Consider the following 14,200-nt stretch of genomic DNA (forward strand, 5'->3'; position numbering starts at 1 on the left):
CCTCTCATCATTAATGTAGCATAATTACTCTTTTGGTTCGGAGATCTACTCTTGTGTATTTTGTTGTAACAGGAATGCTTCCACGGTCATGCGCCAAGATTTTAAGGCCAACAGGCTTTGGCCATGCCAATTAGCACGGTCGTCGCAGGGGGCATGCCAGCGTATATAAGGGGTCTTCTTCTTCATTTGAAGGGGGAGTTTTTCCCTTTTGAGGGAAGATGATCATTGCTTAGATCTAGTGTTCCAGAGATCTTGAATTGACCATCCAAAGTCAGAATCCAGCTCTTCATCTCTCCATTAGCAAGGATTGCTCAGGAAATCACTCGTTGGCATTTGCTAAGTCTCTTCTTGACTTCTCTCTCAATTTGAATGTTAAGGCTTGCTATCTTTGTCTTTGGATTTAATATCCTTCTTGTTATGGAGTAAATTTCTCGCTCTAGGGACTAGGGAGTAATTGTAATGAGGATTTGATGTAAACTCTTGGACTATACCAATGCTCTATTCAAGTGATGTTCTTATTGCTTGTTCTTGTTAAAACTAATGTTAATGTGTGGAATTGTGCTTAATGATCATGTTAGCTTTGATGGATGTGGTGGATTGTTAACTTAGTATGGATTGATCTCTAAATTGTATGACTAAGGGTCTTGGTGACAAGGATACCTTCTTAACCGGACATCTAGGGGTAGATCTTGATAAAAGGGATAATTTCCCCCACAAGGGAGATCGTAACTACACGTAATGGTTTTTTATCTAATCTTGTGCTCATAGGTGACTTGTATGATTTAGGAATATATGACCAAGGGGTCCTAATGATAGGGATACCCTCTTAACCAGACTTTCTAGATTACTATTTTCATTTAGGAGGATTGGATGATAATAGGGAAAGCACTCCAACACTTAGCCACGGATTAGTGTTGGTACTTTAGTTAGGCTTCCTATATGTATAAGAATTGATAATAGGAAATGGGTAAATCCAAGCACATTAAGTCCCATCACTTTGAAATCGAACCCCCTAGAACATTTCGCTAAACAAGACTTCTTCACTTTTATCTTCAATTTACTTTACTTTATCTCTATACTTACTTTTATGTAAATACATCTCTTCAAGAATTTGTTAGTTTAGCTAATTCAAAGTGTGAGTCCTTGAGTGTTCTCAATCCTTTTGGGATCGATATTTTATGATTGACGGCGTAGTCATGCACTTGTGGCTTTGTAACAGATTTCTCCAAGCTATAACAAGTATGTTTGTATAACTATTATCATATACTTCTATTAGTTCTTATCTAGTTATCTGTGATAGGTATGGCACATGGTGGGTTAGCCACTACTCACAGTCGTGGTCTGAGTTGACCATAGAAATGACTTATTGAGTTGATGGGACCCAAACCTTGTGGGGTTATGAGTTTGACGTGGATACATTCTTTAGATGTTTTCACAAAATGTGCGCAGCGGAAAAATAAAAATATAATAAATTCCTAATTTATTACAACACACACTCATGCATACAAGATACAACATGTGCAAATATAAGAGTAAAATAAAATTTATGAAATAAAAGAATGCAATTATTCTAGGCGTATCTTACAGATGATTCAAAGGGAAAGGGCATCAACTTTAGCGATATTCATGAACCTCGCCTCTATTTGTATCTATGTCGAGATCTTTAAGATAATTTCAATGAGCAAGAAGGTTCACCTTCGATTGGTACTAGTCGAGAGTGGAGGCGATGCAATCCAAGAGGAGAAGAAGAAGCATAGAAGCTTTGGAAGAAAAATCTCCCTTGGCTTCTTGGTGGCCAGCAGCAAGGAGAGGGAGAGGAGAGAGAGGGTGGCTAGGATTTTCCAAAAACCTAAACCAATGAACCTACATCTTTTTTATGTTTCTCCTCAGAGAGGAGTATTTATAAACCTCTACATGACTTGGGGAGCAAGTCATATCCTCAACCCAATAAGCAAAACCAAATTGATCCATTACCATTAAGAATAAGTTTAGTTCAAAATCAAACCATCTTGATTCATAATTAAACCCAACCTATTTGGTTTATTATTAAACCAAAGTGTTTCATAACTAAACCAAATCCCTTTTGGATTATTATCAAACCATTATGAAACTATATCTGTTAGGGTTGATTTATAGCTAGAGGGGGTGAATAGCTCGTCGTACTTGTTGTCTTGCTTCGTGATGATGATATGCGGCGGAATGAAACATAAAACACACTTACAACGCTAATACAAAGGATTTACTTGGTATCTACCTCAAGAAGAGGTGATTAATCCAATGATTCACACACACGAGCACTCTCCACTAAGAAAGAAACTCTTTCTCGGTATTACCGGAGGTGGAGAAACCTCTTACAACACTCACACAAGTATACAACTCAATGCAAGAAGAAAAATATAAAGAATATAAATGAAAAACCTTCTTCTTATTCTCTTGTTGCTTGTAGATGCCTCTTGAACCTTGGAAGTGCAACAACACTTATCTCTAAGAGCTTCCAAGAATTGGCGGAGAGTAGTCGAAGAAGTCGTGTGAAGATCGGAAGAACTCTATGTGTCTTACACCCAAAGAAGAAGCTTGCCACGGCTTTATACTATGCGCTTCTAGTGCTCTCAATTGATTGGGCTTACTCCCAATAGATTGTCACATCACATCCACGCAATCGCAGCCATCCATCGATTACTTCCTGCATAACGGTCGTATCCCAATCAATTGACCACTCGATTAGGGAGGATTGAATCAATCGGATGATCGATTCAGAGCACCTATGTACTCTGCTAGAAATGACCTGAATCGATCGACAGATCGATTCAAGCTTCCTCACGTCGTGCGAGTTTTTCAACCCCCAATCGATCGCATGATCGATTGGCGGTATCCAATCCATTGGTTGATTGATTGGGGAAGCTTTTGCGCTCATAATTTAGGCTCTCAATCGATCATCCGATCGATTGGACTGTTGTTTATTACAGCACTCTCCCAATCGATCAACTAAGCTATTAACCACCCTTGACTTGTTCAACTCAAGCTCAAGAGTCCCCAAATTCAATATCTGGTCAACCGTTACCTGTTGGAACTCCTCATGCCTAGCATCTGGTTAACCTAGACCTGTTGGGACTTCTTCACCAAGTGTTCGGTCAATCCTTTGGCCCACTTGGATTTTTCTCCTCATGCCAAGTGCCCAGTCCTCCATGACCCACTTGGACTTCCTTCCACCAGATGTCCGATCACCCTAAACCCATCTAGATTTCCTTGTGCCAAGTATCCGATCACTCCTTTGACCTACTTGGACCTTCCCAACACCAGGTGTCCGATCATCCTTGACCACCTAGATTTCCACGTGCCTAGCTTCACTCATCAAGACTTTCCATCTGCCTATCTTTACTTACCAGGACTTTCACCTAGCTTCACTCACTAGGATTTTCCCATTGCCCGGCTTCACTCACCAGGACTTTCCATCTAACTAGCTTTACTCACCAGGACTTTCACCTAGCTTCACTCACTAGGATTTTCCCACTACCCGGCTTCACTCACCGAAACTTTTACCTGCCAAGTTTCACTCACTAGGTTTAAACCTGGCTTCACTCAACAGGATTTTTCAATTGCCTAGCTTCACTCACTAGGTCTTTCACTTGCCTAACCTCCAGTTAAGACTTTCTCAGTCAAGTATCTAGTCAACTTTGACCTACTTGACTCTTCTTCACATCAAACTGATCATTCCTTGACTAGAGGGGAATTTCACCAACATTCTCCCCAATCGAACGATTATATCTGCAATCTTTATATATTATCAAACATCCAAACTCAAACATCAAGACTCTAACTTGAGCAAACTCAAGCTTAGTTAACCTGGTCAACCTTGACCCAGGGATATTGCACTAACAGTCTCCCCCTTTTGATGTTTGACAATACCTTTAAATTAAGCTAATCTCATATCCCCAACTTCCCTTCATGCCAAAGCAAGAATGAGGGTTTCCTTCATTCTCCCCCTTTCCTAGAGGGCAAACTCCCTCTTTAGGTAATGAAGATCTAACTTGAGCCCTACATTCTCCCCCTTTGGAATACATCAAAAACTCTCCTCCTGAAGAGTTATTTATACATTATTCACAACTTTACTAATTGTTCACAATGTTGGATCGAGACCGCGCTAGAGGGGGGTGAATAGCGCTCGTGGCTATTTCGTTTGAATTATCGGAATCGTTCGATTTAAAACGTACGAATAAATGCAGCGGAAATAGAAAAGACAATCACACAAACACGGAGGATTTACTTCGTTCGGAGCCTATGACGACTCCTACTCGAATGCCCACGATCCTTGATCACTTTCCGTGGGCAACAACTATAAGCACGTAATTGTTACAAGAATGTTATAATTAGAACTATAAAGAAAAACAATACCGACAGTAAGTATATATCAAAGTCTGGAGCTCCGGGTCGTCGGTATGTCATAGCAGCACTTCGGGATGATCTCGTTAGCAGCACGTTGAAGAAAGGAAGTGTGGAAGTTGTTGATTTGAAGTGCTGGTCGAAACCCCCTTATAAAGGGTGTTCAAGGCGCCTTGAAGGCTGTTCAAGGCGCCTTCATGCTGCCGAGTCCTCCGCGTGGATCGAGCTTGAACTGGTCGAAGTTCATCTGCTTAAGGCACCTTAAACCTCACTCAAGGTGCCTTCTAAGGCGCCTTCTGCCTTCTTCAAGGCGCCTTCAATGGTGCTTCGCAGCCAGCTCTAGCTTTGCACCCGAGGCGCCTCCAAGCTCCATGGAGGCGCCTCGGACACTGTTCATCCGAGGCTTTAGGTTGTTCCTTTGCACCTGCAAGATACGTTAGTCCCAAACACTATCTTGCAACACAAAGTTAGCACAATAAATATGATAAATGAAGTATAGACAGTCTCCGGACTGTCCGAGTCTGACTTCGGGTTTCCAACCGGAAACCCTAGGTCGACCCGACGCTTACTATTCCCTCTACGGGGAACGCGTCCTCACCTACTCCCCTCAGGAGAGATTACCTGATGCCAGTCCAGTCCTCCAGACCACCCCCTAGGACCTAGGGTTACTGCCCCCTAGGGTTTTTCTCCACCTAGGGTTACCACCCCCTAGGACCTAGGGTTACTGCCCCCTAGGGTTTTTCTCCACCTAGGGTTACCGCCCCTAGGACCTAAGGTTGCCCCCCCTTAGGATTTTCCTTCACCTAGGGTTACCGCCCCCTAGGACCTAAGGTTACCCCCCCTTAGGATTTTCCCTTTCCTAACCACAGTTAGGACTTTCCTGAAACCTTATTTAACCACGTTAGATAACAAGGAATCTTAACTTTGAATCCCTTTGCCATTATCAAAACTGAGGTTCGATCATCGGATGCTTACTGCACCAACAATCTCCCCATTTTTGATTATGGCAACCGAAATTCAAAGTTAAGTAAAAATGCAATAAAGATACGCATAAATAAGCACAGGCATAAATAAAGCATAGGCACATTCACAACAAAATTTTTGTTTTAATTTTAATTTATAATATTCTTTGAATTTCTTCCTACTCTCCCCCTTTGCCATATATCAAAATACCCAAAAGAGTGAAGAAAATCTGGGCCTTAGCTTAACTTTTAAAGATAATTTTCAATCTTATCTTCCAATCTTTTAGAATACTTTTGATAAACACTTAGTTTTTCTTGTAAGACTTTTAGATAGGTGAAATCATAATTTTGAAAGCAAAATTCTTCCTTTAGTTTGAGAGATACTTTTAGCTGAGATAAAGTTATTTTGTCTTTAAACAGTAACTTAGCAAATTTTTGTGATTTCAAAAAGATTTAGTTTTTTAAAAAAATTATTTTTATGACATTTTGAGAATGCTTTGGAAAATACTTAGCATTTTCAGCAGAACTTAGCATTTGAAAACAATTGCTTTGAGAGATACTTAGCTAAATTTCTTTTTTTGGTTTTAAACACTTTAAAAAGTACTTAGCTAAATGTTTTTGAAAAAAATATTTAGCTATATTTGAAAATACTTAGCTATGTTTTCAGCGTAAAAATGATTGCGTTGAGAAAATATCTTGCCAAGTAGCTAAGTTTAGAAAATAATTTAACTAAGTTTAGTTAGAGAAAACTTAATTAAGTACTCAGCTTTGAAAACATTTAGCTTATAGAGGAGTTATAATTTAAAAGTCAGGTCATAAATAATTTTAATTTTAAATCTAAGTTAAAAATAGCTTGAATTTTCGAAGATATGCCAAAAATAGTTTTTAATTTTAAGGTCAAGTTAAAAATTTTAAAGAAAAACTAATTTTAAAACCGACTCAAAATCACTCCCCCTTAATTAATGCCTTAATAAATTTTTGAGTTCAGGAGTTCAAGCATGAGAGGTTAAAAAATTATTTTCCTAATTTTCCATTTCACTCATTCTAGATTAACAAGCATGTTTAGCATATGAGTGAGTGTGAGATGGAGTTTACTTTAATTTACAACATTGAAAATATCAGTTAGAATTCCAAATAAGTGACCATTATTTTGAAGATTTAAAAATTAATTGAGTTTAGAATTTCAAAGAATTTAATAACTTTTGAAAAGGGTTTTGAAATTAATTTTTAAGGGATTTTTCAAATGATTTTGAAATGATCATTTTTCAAATGATTTTACAAATAACTTTTAAGTTTTAAAAGTTTTTTTAAAATGATTTTTAAAAGATTCTTCAAATAATTAAGTTTTAAAAGATTTTCAAGATAATTTTTCAAAGATTTTTCTAATAATTTTTAAATAATTTCTTAAAAGATTTTTCAAATAATTAAGTTTTAAAAGATTTTTAAAATAATTTTTCAAAGATTTTTCTAATAATTTTTAAATGATTTCTTAAAATATTTTGAAATGATTTTGAAAATATTTTTCAAATAAATTTTTAAAAGAATTTTGAAATTAATTTTTAAAGATTTTGAAATGATTTTGAAAATATTTTTCAAATAATTTTGAAATGAAGTTTTAAAATTTTGAAAAGATTTTTCAAATAATTTTAAAAGAATTTTGAAATTAAGTTATAAATATTTTGAAAAGATTTTTCAAATAAATTTTAAAAGAATTTTGAAATTAAGTTTTAAAGATTTTGAAATGATTTTGAAAATATTTTTCAAATAATTTTTTAAGTAGTTTTGAAATAAAGTTTTAACGATTTTGAAATGATTTTGAAAATATTTTAAAAATATTTTTCAAATAATTTAAAAGAATTTTGAAATTAAGTTTTAAAGATTTTGAAATTGATTTTGAAAAGATTTTTCAAATAATTTTTTAAGTAGTTTTTAAATAAAGTTTTAAAGATTTTGAAATGATTTTGAAAATATTTTAAAAATATTTTTCAAATAATTTAAAAGAATTTTGAAATTAAGTTTTAAAGATTTTGAAATTGATTTTGAAAAGATTTTTAAATAATTTTGAAATTGATTTTGAAAAGATTTTAAAATAATTTTGAAATTAATTTTGAAAAGAATTTAAAATAATTTTGAAATTGATTTTGAAAAGAATTTTCAAATAATTTTGAAATTGATTTTGAAAAGATTTTTAAATAATTTTGAAATTGATTTTTAAAAGTTTTTTAAATAATTTTGAAATTGATTTTGAAAAGATTTTTAAATAATTTTGAAATTGATTTTGAAAAGTTTTTTAAATAATTTTGAAAAGATTTTGAAAAGATTTTTAAATAATTTTGAAATTAATTTTGAAAAGATTTTTAAATAATTTTGAAATTAATTTTGAAAAGATTTTTAAATAATTTTGAAATTGATTTTGAAAAGAATTTAAAATAATTTTGAAAAGATTTTGAAAAGATTTTTAAATAATTTTGAAATTATTTTAAATAATTTTGAAATTAATTTTGAAAAGATTTTTAAATAATTTTGAAATTGATTTTGTAAAGATTTTTAAATAATTTTGAAATTGATTTTGAAAAGAATTTTAAATAATTTTGAAAAGATTTTGAAAAGTTTTTAAAATAATTTTGAAATTATTTTGAAAAGAATTTTTCAAATAATTTTGAAAAGAATTTTCAAATAATTTTGAAATTGATTTTGAAAAGATTTTTAAATAATTTTGAAATTATTGTTTTAAAAATCATTTCGAAATTATGTTTAAGTCAATTTAATTTCTTAGTCATCTCACCCGATCTAAATTTTCAATCAGGGAACCCTATAATTGTTGTGAGATGAATTATGGTTCAATTTAAGGGTTTGGTTTAACTTTGTGTTAGATTCAGGTTTAGCTTTGGGTTCAACAAGTAAGCATTCTTTGGATAAACTTCTGGGCTATGGTGAGTCACAAGGAACTCATTAAAGTAACCATGCCTTCGAGGTTTCCCAAATAGTCCTACCCATTGAACTTAATACTAAACTTTGGTCTAACTAGTTAGAATCCATTTAAGGGTAGCTTCGGTCAGTTCCACTTGGCCAAATGCACCAGGTCGAAGCCATATCTTCCTATATATGCGATGCCCAAGCTTCCCTAACTATCATCCAAAAACTTCACCAGTACCATTGGTTAAGTTAAACCTAATCCATTTTAATCTAACCTTAATTACCCTGTCGGGTAATCTACTCTTGTTTACCCTTATCGGGTGGATTAATTTCGGAGGTGCCAGCTATTCTGGAGCCTTCTCCTATGTTATTGATTTACGTTTTATTAAGTTAAGTAAATAAAAAGTACTTGATTATAACTTGGTTTGTACTGTTTAAGTTTTACTTTAGATTTATAACCCAAGTCTAGATTTCGTGATTTGACTAAATTATTAACAATCTTCTCTAATTTATCAATTTTATCTTTTAAAATATTATTTTGTATTTCTACTTTTCTAAGAGTTAATTTCTTATTTTTATTTGAATTAATTTTGTTCATTACATTATTAGCATGCATATCTAATTTTGAAGAGAAATCTATACTAGAGCAAGCAGGATTAGTTAAGCTAGTGCGATCATGTGTTGCAAAAACTAGATTTTCATATAATGTAAATGTACTAACCTTGATTTCTCCCTCTGGATTCTTCGGTCTTCTTTCTGGGCATTGTCTTTTGTAGTGACCCATTAGTTTGCATTTGGAGCATTTGATGTATTTCTTCCCTCTCCTGATTATTTTCTCCTTCTCCTCCGATTGTGCCGATCGAGTCTTACGAGTGGGGCAGTCGTTTTTATAGTGCCCTCTCTCCCTACACTTAAAACAGATTATGAGAGATTTACAATTTGAATTTACAATTTTACCTTTTAGATCCGTGATAGGATCCTCCCCCTTGACTGTTGCCATTTCAAATTCTGACTCAGATTCAGATATCTCGTCTTTGGCCATCAGTGCTATTGTAATATATGCGAAACTATTTTTAGGGTTATTGTGGAATAACCTTAGGAAAATTTTTAGGAATTTTTAGAAATTTTTTTCGAGTTAAATGGAGTCCATATGACTCATTTGGAAGGATACATTGACGGGGCTAGATAAAGGCAGGTTTAAAATACCCAAATTAAGTGGGAATTGATTAAGGTTAGACTTAGGTTTTAATTAAGCTAACCTAAGGGTTGGATTAACCTTGCTATAAAGCATCGAAGCCTTCGTATTTCCCCCCCCCCCCCCCCGACTCTCTTCTCTGTGCTTTCTCCGCCGCTCGCGATCTCAGACGTCACGCGACCAAGACCAACGACTTCTTCTTCTTTCGGTGGCGCCGGCGAGGAAGGGACCTCGGAGCTTCAACAAGAAGAGAGGTTAGTTGGAGCTGAACCTTTTTCTTCTCCCCGATCCCTTTCCCCTTCCTCTGATCTTGGTGAACAACAGCGACGGAGCTCGGTTTGGGAATTTTGTCGGCTGTTGGGAGGGAACCGAGGGCGTCGGCGTTGGATCTGGGCATCGACGACCGGTTGTGTGAGGTAACGTCCATTGTTTCCTTCCGATTTCCCTATTTTGTTCGTCGGCAAGAACAAGTCGTGCCCTAACTTCGATCTTGGAGGTAAGGGTTTGGTTTTGGTTGTGAATTCGAACGTTGATCTTTTCCTAGTGTTGATTCGGGTGGTTTTCTTTGGGAGGCAGAGATCGATGTCTCGTTTCCGGCCACCGTAGCCTGACTAGATCGCTTTCTCCACCGGATCTGTGAGCGTATTCTAACTGTGATCTTGAGGTAAGCAATTTGGTCTTCTTTGGTTGATCATGAATTCGAAACCCTAATCTGTCCTTCTGGAAGTGATTCGGATGATCTTTCTGGGGAGCAGGAGGTGGTGTGGTGATTCCGGCCACCACAGCTTGATTGGGTTGCTCCCTCCACCGGATCGGTGATCATCTCCAGCAATTGAAGAAGTAGAGGTAATGGAATCAATTGGTTGTTGTTGTTCACAGAATTTTTAGTGGTTTCCTATTGTTCTGTTCTTGAATCCGATCAGTGAAGATGATAGGTGTAGTTTACTGCTCCAGCCCTTGTAGTTGCTGTAGAGGTTATCTGGTAGGCTTTCGTGTATCCCTTGATCAAGAGCAGTGGAGGAGTCAACAAGGTGGTGAGTGGTTTGGTTTAGTTGTTGAAGGTTTCGAGCATATTGTTTTGTTAGGAATGCTGTGGGTTGTTGATCGGGATTGGCTAACAGTAGTAGGTCTACTATGTTGGGAAATTAAAGGTGGTAAATCTAGATTAACCTAAATCTGAAGTCAAGATCATGATGTTGGGGTTAGCTTCTCGTTAGGTGATAATGGGAAGTAGTAATTACAGCTACCTATTATTTTAGAATTGGTTATTTATTCATAGGGATTCATTTATGTGTAGTATATGTATATGTATATTACATGAACTGTATGTGTGATACAGGACCTTGATCTATACGAGCAGCGTGACGTGGGGTGGTTCTGTTGATTGCGGGATATATCGAGGCGGGTATTTCTTCCTTAATTTCTATTTAGTTCCTTGAACTTTAAAGCATGGTTATATTTAGATAAGTATGTTGCATTCCTTAAATCTGATTATTTGTTGCCTTCTTTCTTGTCACTTTTGCTTGATCTTTGATATGATCTGGGTTGACTCGTTACAGTCTCTATTCTTGTTATCTGTGACTCTATTGTATGTACACATGTAGAGTGTTATAGGGATGACTGTATTGGATATTTGTAGTCTATACCTGTCTAGGTGGTGATTGGTACGTGTTATGGGTTTTTACATGATTGACATTTGCATAGTGGTATGTGTAGCTACGTCGGTTGTGGTTATTGGAGGTGTTTATGAGGTGTGAGGTTGTTGCATGGATGATGATTATATATATATATATATCATGTTCATCATTCATTGCATCTGATGACCGTTGTCTCCCTTGTGGTTGAGAGAGTCATCAGTTAGTTTGGTTTAGCGCGCACACTCGGCCACTCATGGGTAGTGGTAGCTAGAGCAGTTGTCGCTTGTCCTGTTGTGCCACCCGGTCACGAGGTTTAGTGAGATCCGGCGTTGTGAGCAGTCAGGGACCCTGATGCTATGTAGTTAGATAGCTACTAGCGGACTGTCCGCCTCGACCACTCTATTGTGGGCTGGAGGGTAGTACAGTCGTCACAGACCCAAGCCTCTCGGCCATACAGGGGTCGTGGTGTCTAGAGAGGTGGCGGGGGTGACCATGGAGCATGCATGCACTTTTGCATATGATGCACGGTGCATCTGTGGGGATATTTTTGCATACATGCTTACTAGATATTAGTCGCATGTGATTGTGTATTGTTGCATTTGTTTGAGCTATGTATGCTGCATATGGATGCCATGCCGCATACATGTCATTTACTTTACATATATTTGCAGTCGTATATGTATTGCACAGGTGTTGTTGACTCGGTGAGTTTACGGATCATGGTATCATGGTATTGATTCTTTTCGGGTATGTACATTTATGTTATGTGCATTTATTATGTCAGGTTCATTCATATACCATTGTTGTATTAGATATAGTTAGATGTACTATACCTTTGACAGCATGATTCTATTCTTTACTTAGGAGACTGTATTCTTTGATTTCTATCTCATTATGTAGACCATGCTTTATCCTCTCTGTACCCGCTGAGTTCCCTGTACTCACCACCCCGTCTATATTATGTTGGTTTCAGGAAGTAGGTTGTCACGCCCCAGGTAGTCCCTGTCCGAAGAAATTTCGGCAGCATCTCCCCTGTACGGCGGACAATATGAATCTCAGTATACATATATCTATGCCTCGGCCACACTCGGCCGGAACAATACAGTACAAATAAGAAACAAACCACGCAGTTTATATCAATATTCCACACAACTCAACATATACTCAATCCACGCAGTTTAATAAGGAAGAACGATATAAAACAAACAAAGATATACGTACACATCATACTCCACTACAACGAAGAAAACAAATCCACGAAGTAGTGTGAAAATCTGCAGCGGAAAACAAAAGCAGCAAACCCAAAGGTTCGACATAAAGTCCACAATACAAACCCACAATACAAGTATACGTATAAAAGCGAATACAGAAAACGATATCTAGAAATCCTCGCGACCAAGGGGCTAGCGACTGGAATCTCTCCTGAAAAAGAGTAACAACGGGGTGAGTTCAAGAACTCAGCAGGTAAACCAATAGACATGTACAGCAATATATATCCACCAGTAATAGCCTAAGGTACAGTCTCCTAAACCATGGGATCAAGAGTACAGTTCTCTAACCATACAACCTACGGTGTAGTCTCCTAACAGAATAACAGATATGCATAGCCGAAATAAACTGTAGTAACCAGCAATAGGCATAAGGTACAGTCTATAGCAAGAATAATAAGAAAATGCATAACAGATAACGATAGTCAGAGCAAAAGCATATAACCTGTATGCATGTCAATCATATGCAATCACCAAAATGCATCAATCATAATTAATGCAATCTGTGCATATGATGCAAATGACATGGTCACCCCTGACGCCAGTCAGAATCTCACACACAATGGTGAGACCGCGTGGGTAGGGCTGTGACACCGTGCACTCTGTCGTCACTACCCCTGAAGAGTGACCGAGTGGACGGGATGCACCGGAGTACACCTATCCTCCAACCTCACTATAGGAGGGAGCGCCATGCTCTCATCTCCCGGTACGGGGAGGGACCCCGGTGTGCTACCACGCTCCTATCACACTACCCATGAGTGGAGCCTCCAGCGGAGCACCACCACACCCTATGTGCTGTGCCACTACCCATGCAATGGTCACGTGGTGTGCAGGTCAATGTAGCTGGCCGACGAGCTCAACAATAATGGAGTCGTCAATCGCCCAGCATGCAATCATGCGATATGGTGCATGCGGCTACAGTATGTCATACCTGAACATATCCTCCTCCATATGTGTAGATGCCAAACAGATAAACACATATATAACAAGGATAATAAACAGCATAAATCCAAAGACATCACATATAACAATGATGTAAGTATCATGAATCCAAGAGCATGTATCACACATGTAAAGCAACTAATCCAGTAGAGTAGAGCACTATAGATATGCATCTCTATGAACACAGATAAGCATAGCAAGAAAGAAAAACATGCTAGACTAAGGTATAGATGCTAATCGTAGCAACATGTATCAAGTATCAAATAACTAAACCAGGGAATATGCTAACTACCAATCGCTAATAATCGCCTACAGGTATAGAATACTATAACCAGAGAAGAGAAAGATCTACCAATTACTAGTAAACATATATAAACTGCACATATCACAAGAAAATATCAACAAGATAAGTCAAAGGGTACCCGCCTCAAATAGAAGGTACAATCCCAAATCCGAAGTCAAGACGCCCGTCTCGAATCAGAGTCCTACGTCAAACAACATATATATATATTATTTAACTAGATCCAAAGAATAGCCAAATAAAATCCCTAAAATCAAATTAGGGCAAGACCCTAATCACATAACCACAACTTACCTAACTAAACCTAATGGTCGATTAGGGTTAGTTACCTATTCCCTAACCACCAATTTGATTAGAAATCCAAACTTAGATTAGATCCAATAGTTAATTAGGGTTAATTGCTTAACCCTAATTATTCCATTAGATTAAAGCTACGTAAATAAATCTAATCATAATCAACAACTAGTAATCCAAATACTCCTAATTCATATCATAAACCTAAATTAACTAACCTACAGCAAGATCAAAAACCATACCTCAATTCCACAGCTACTGTGGCTATTGGGATAAGAGGATTGTTGCTGCCGAGACCAAGCAAT

This window comes from Zingiber officinale, chromosome 11A, assembly GCF_018446385.1.
Source record: "Zingiber officinale cultivar Zhangliang chromosome 11A, Zo_v1.1, whole genome shotgun sequence".
Classification (NCBI taxonomy): Eukaryota; Viridiplantae; Streptophyta; class Magnoliopsida; order Zingiberales; family Zingiberaceae; genus Zingiber; species Zingiber officinale.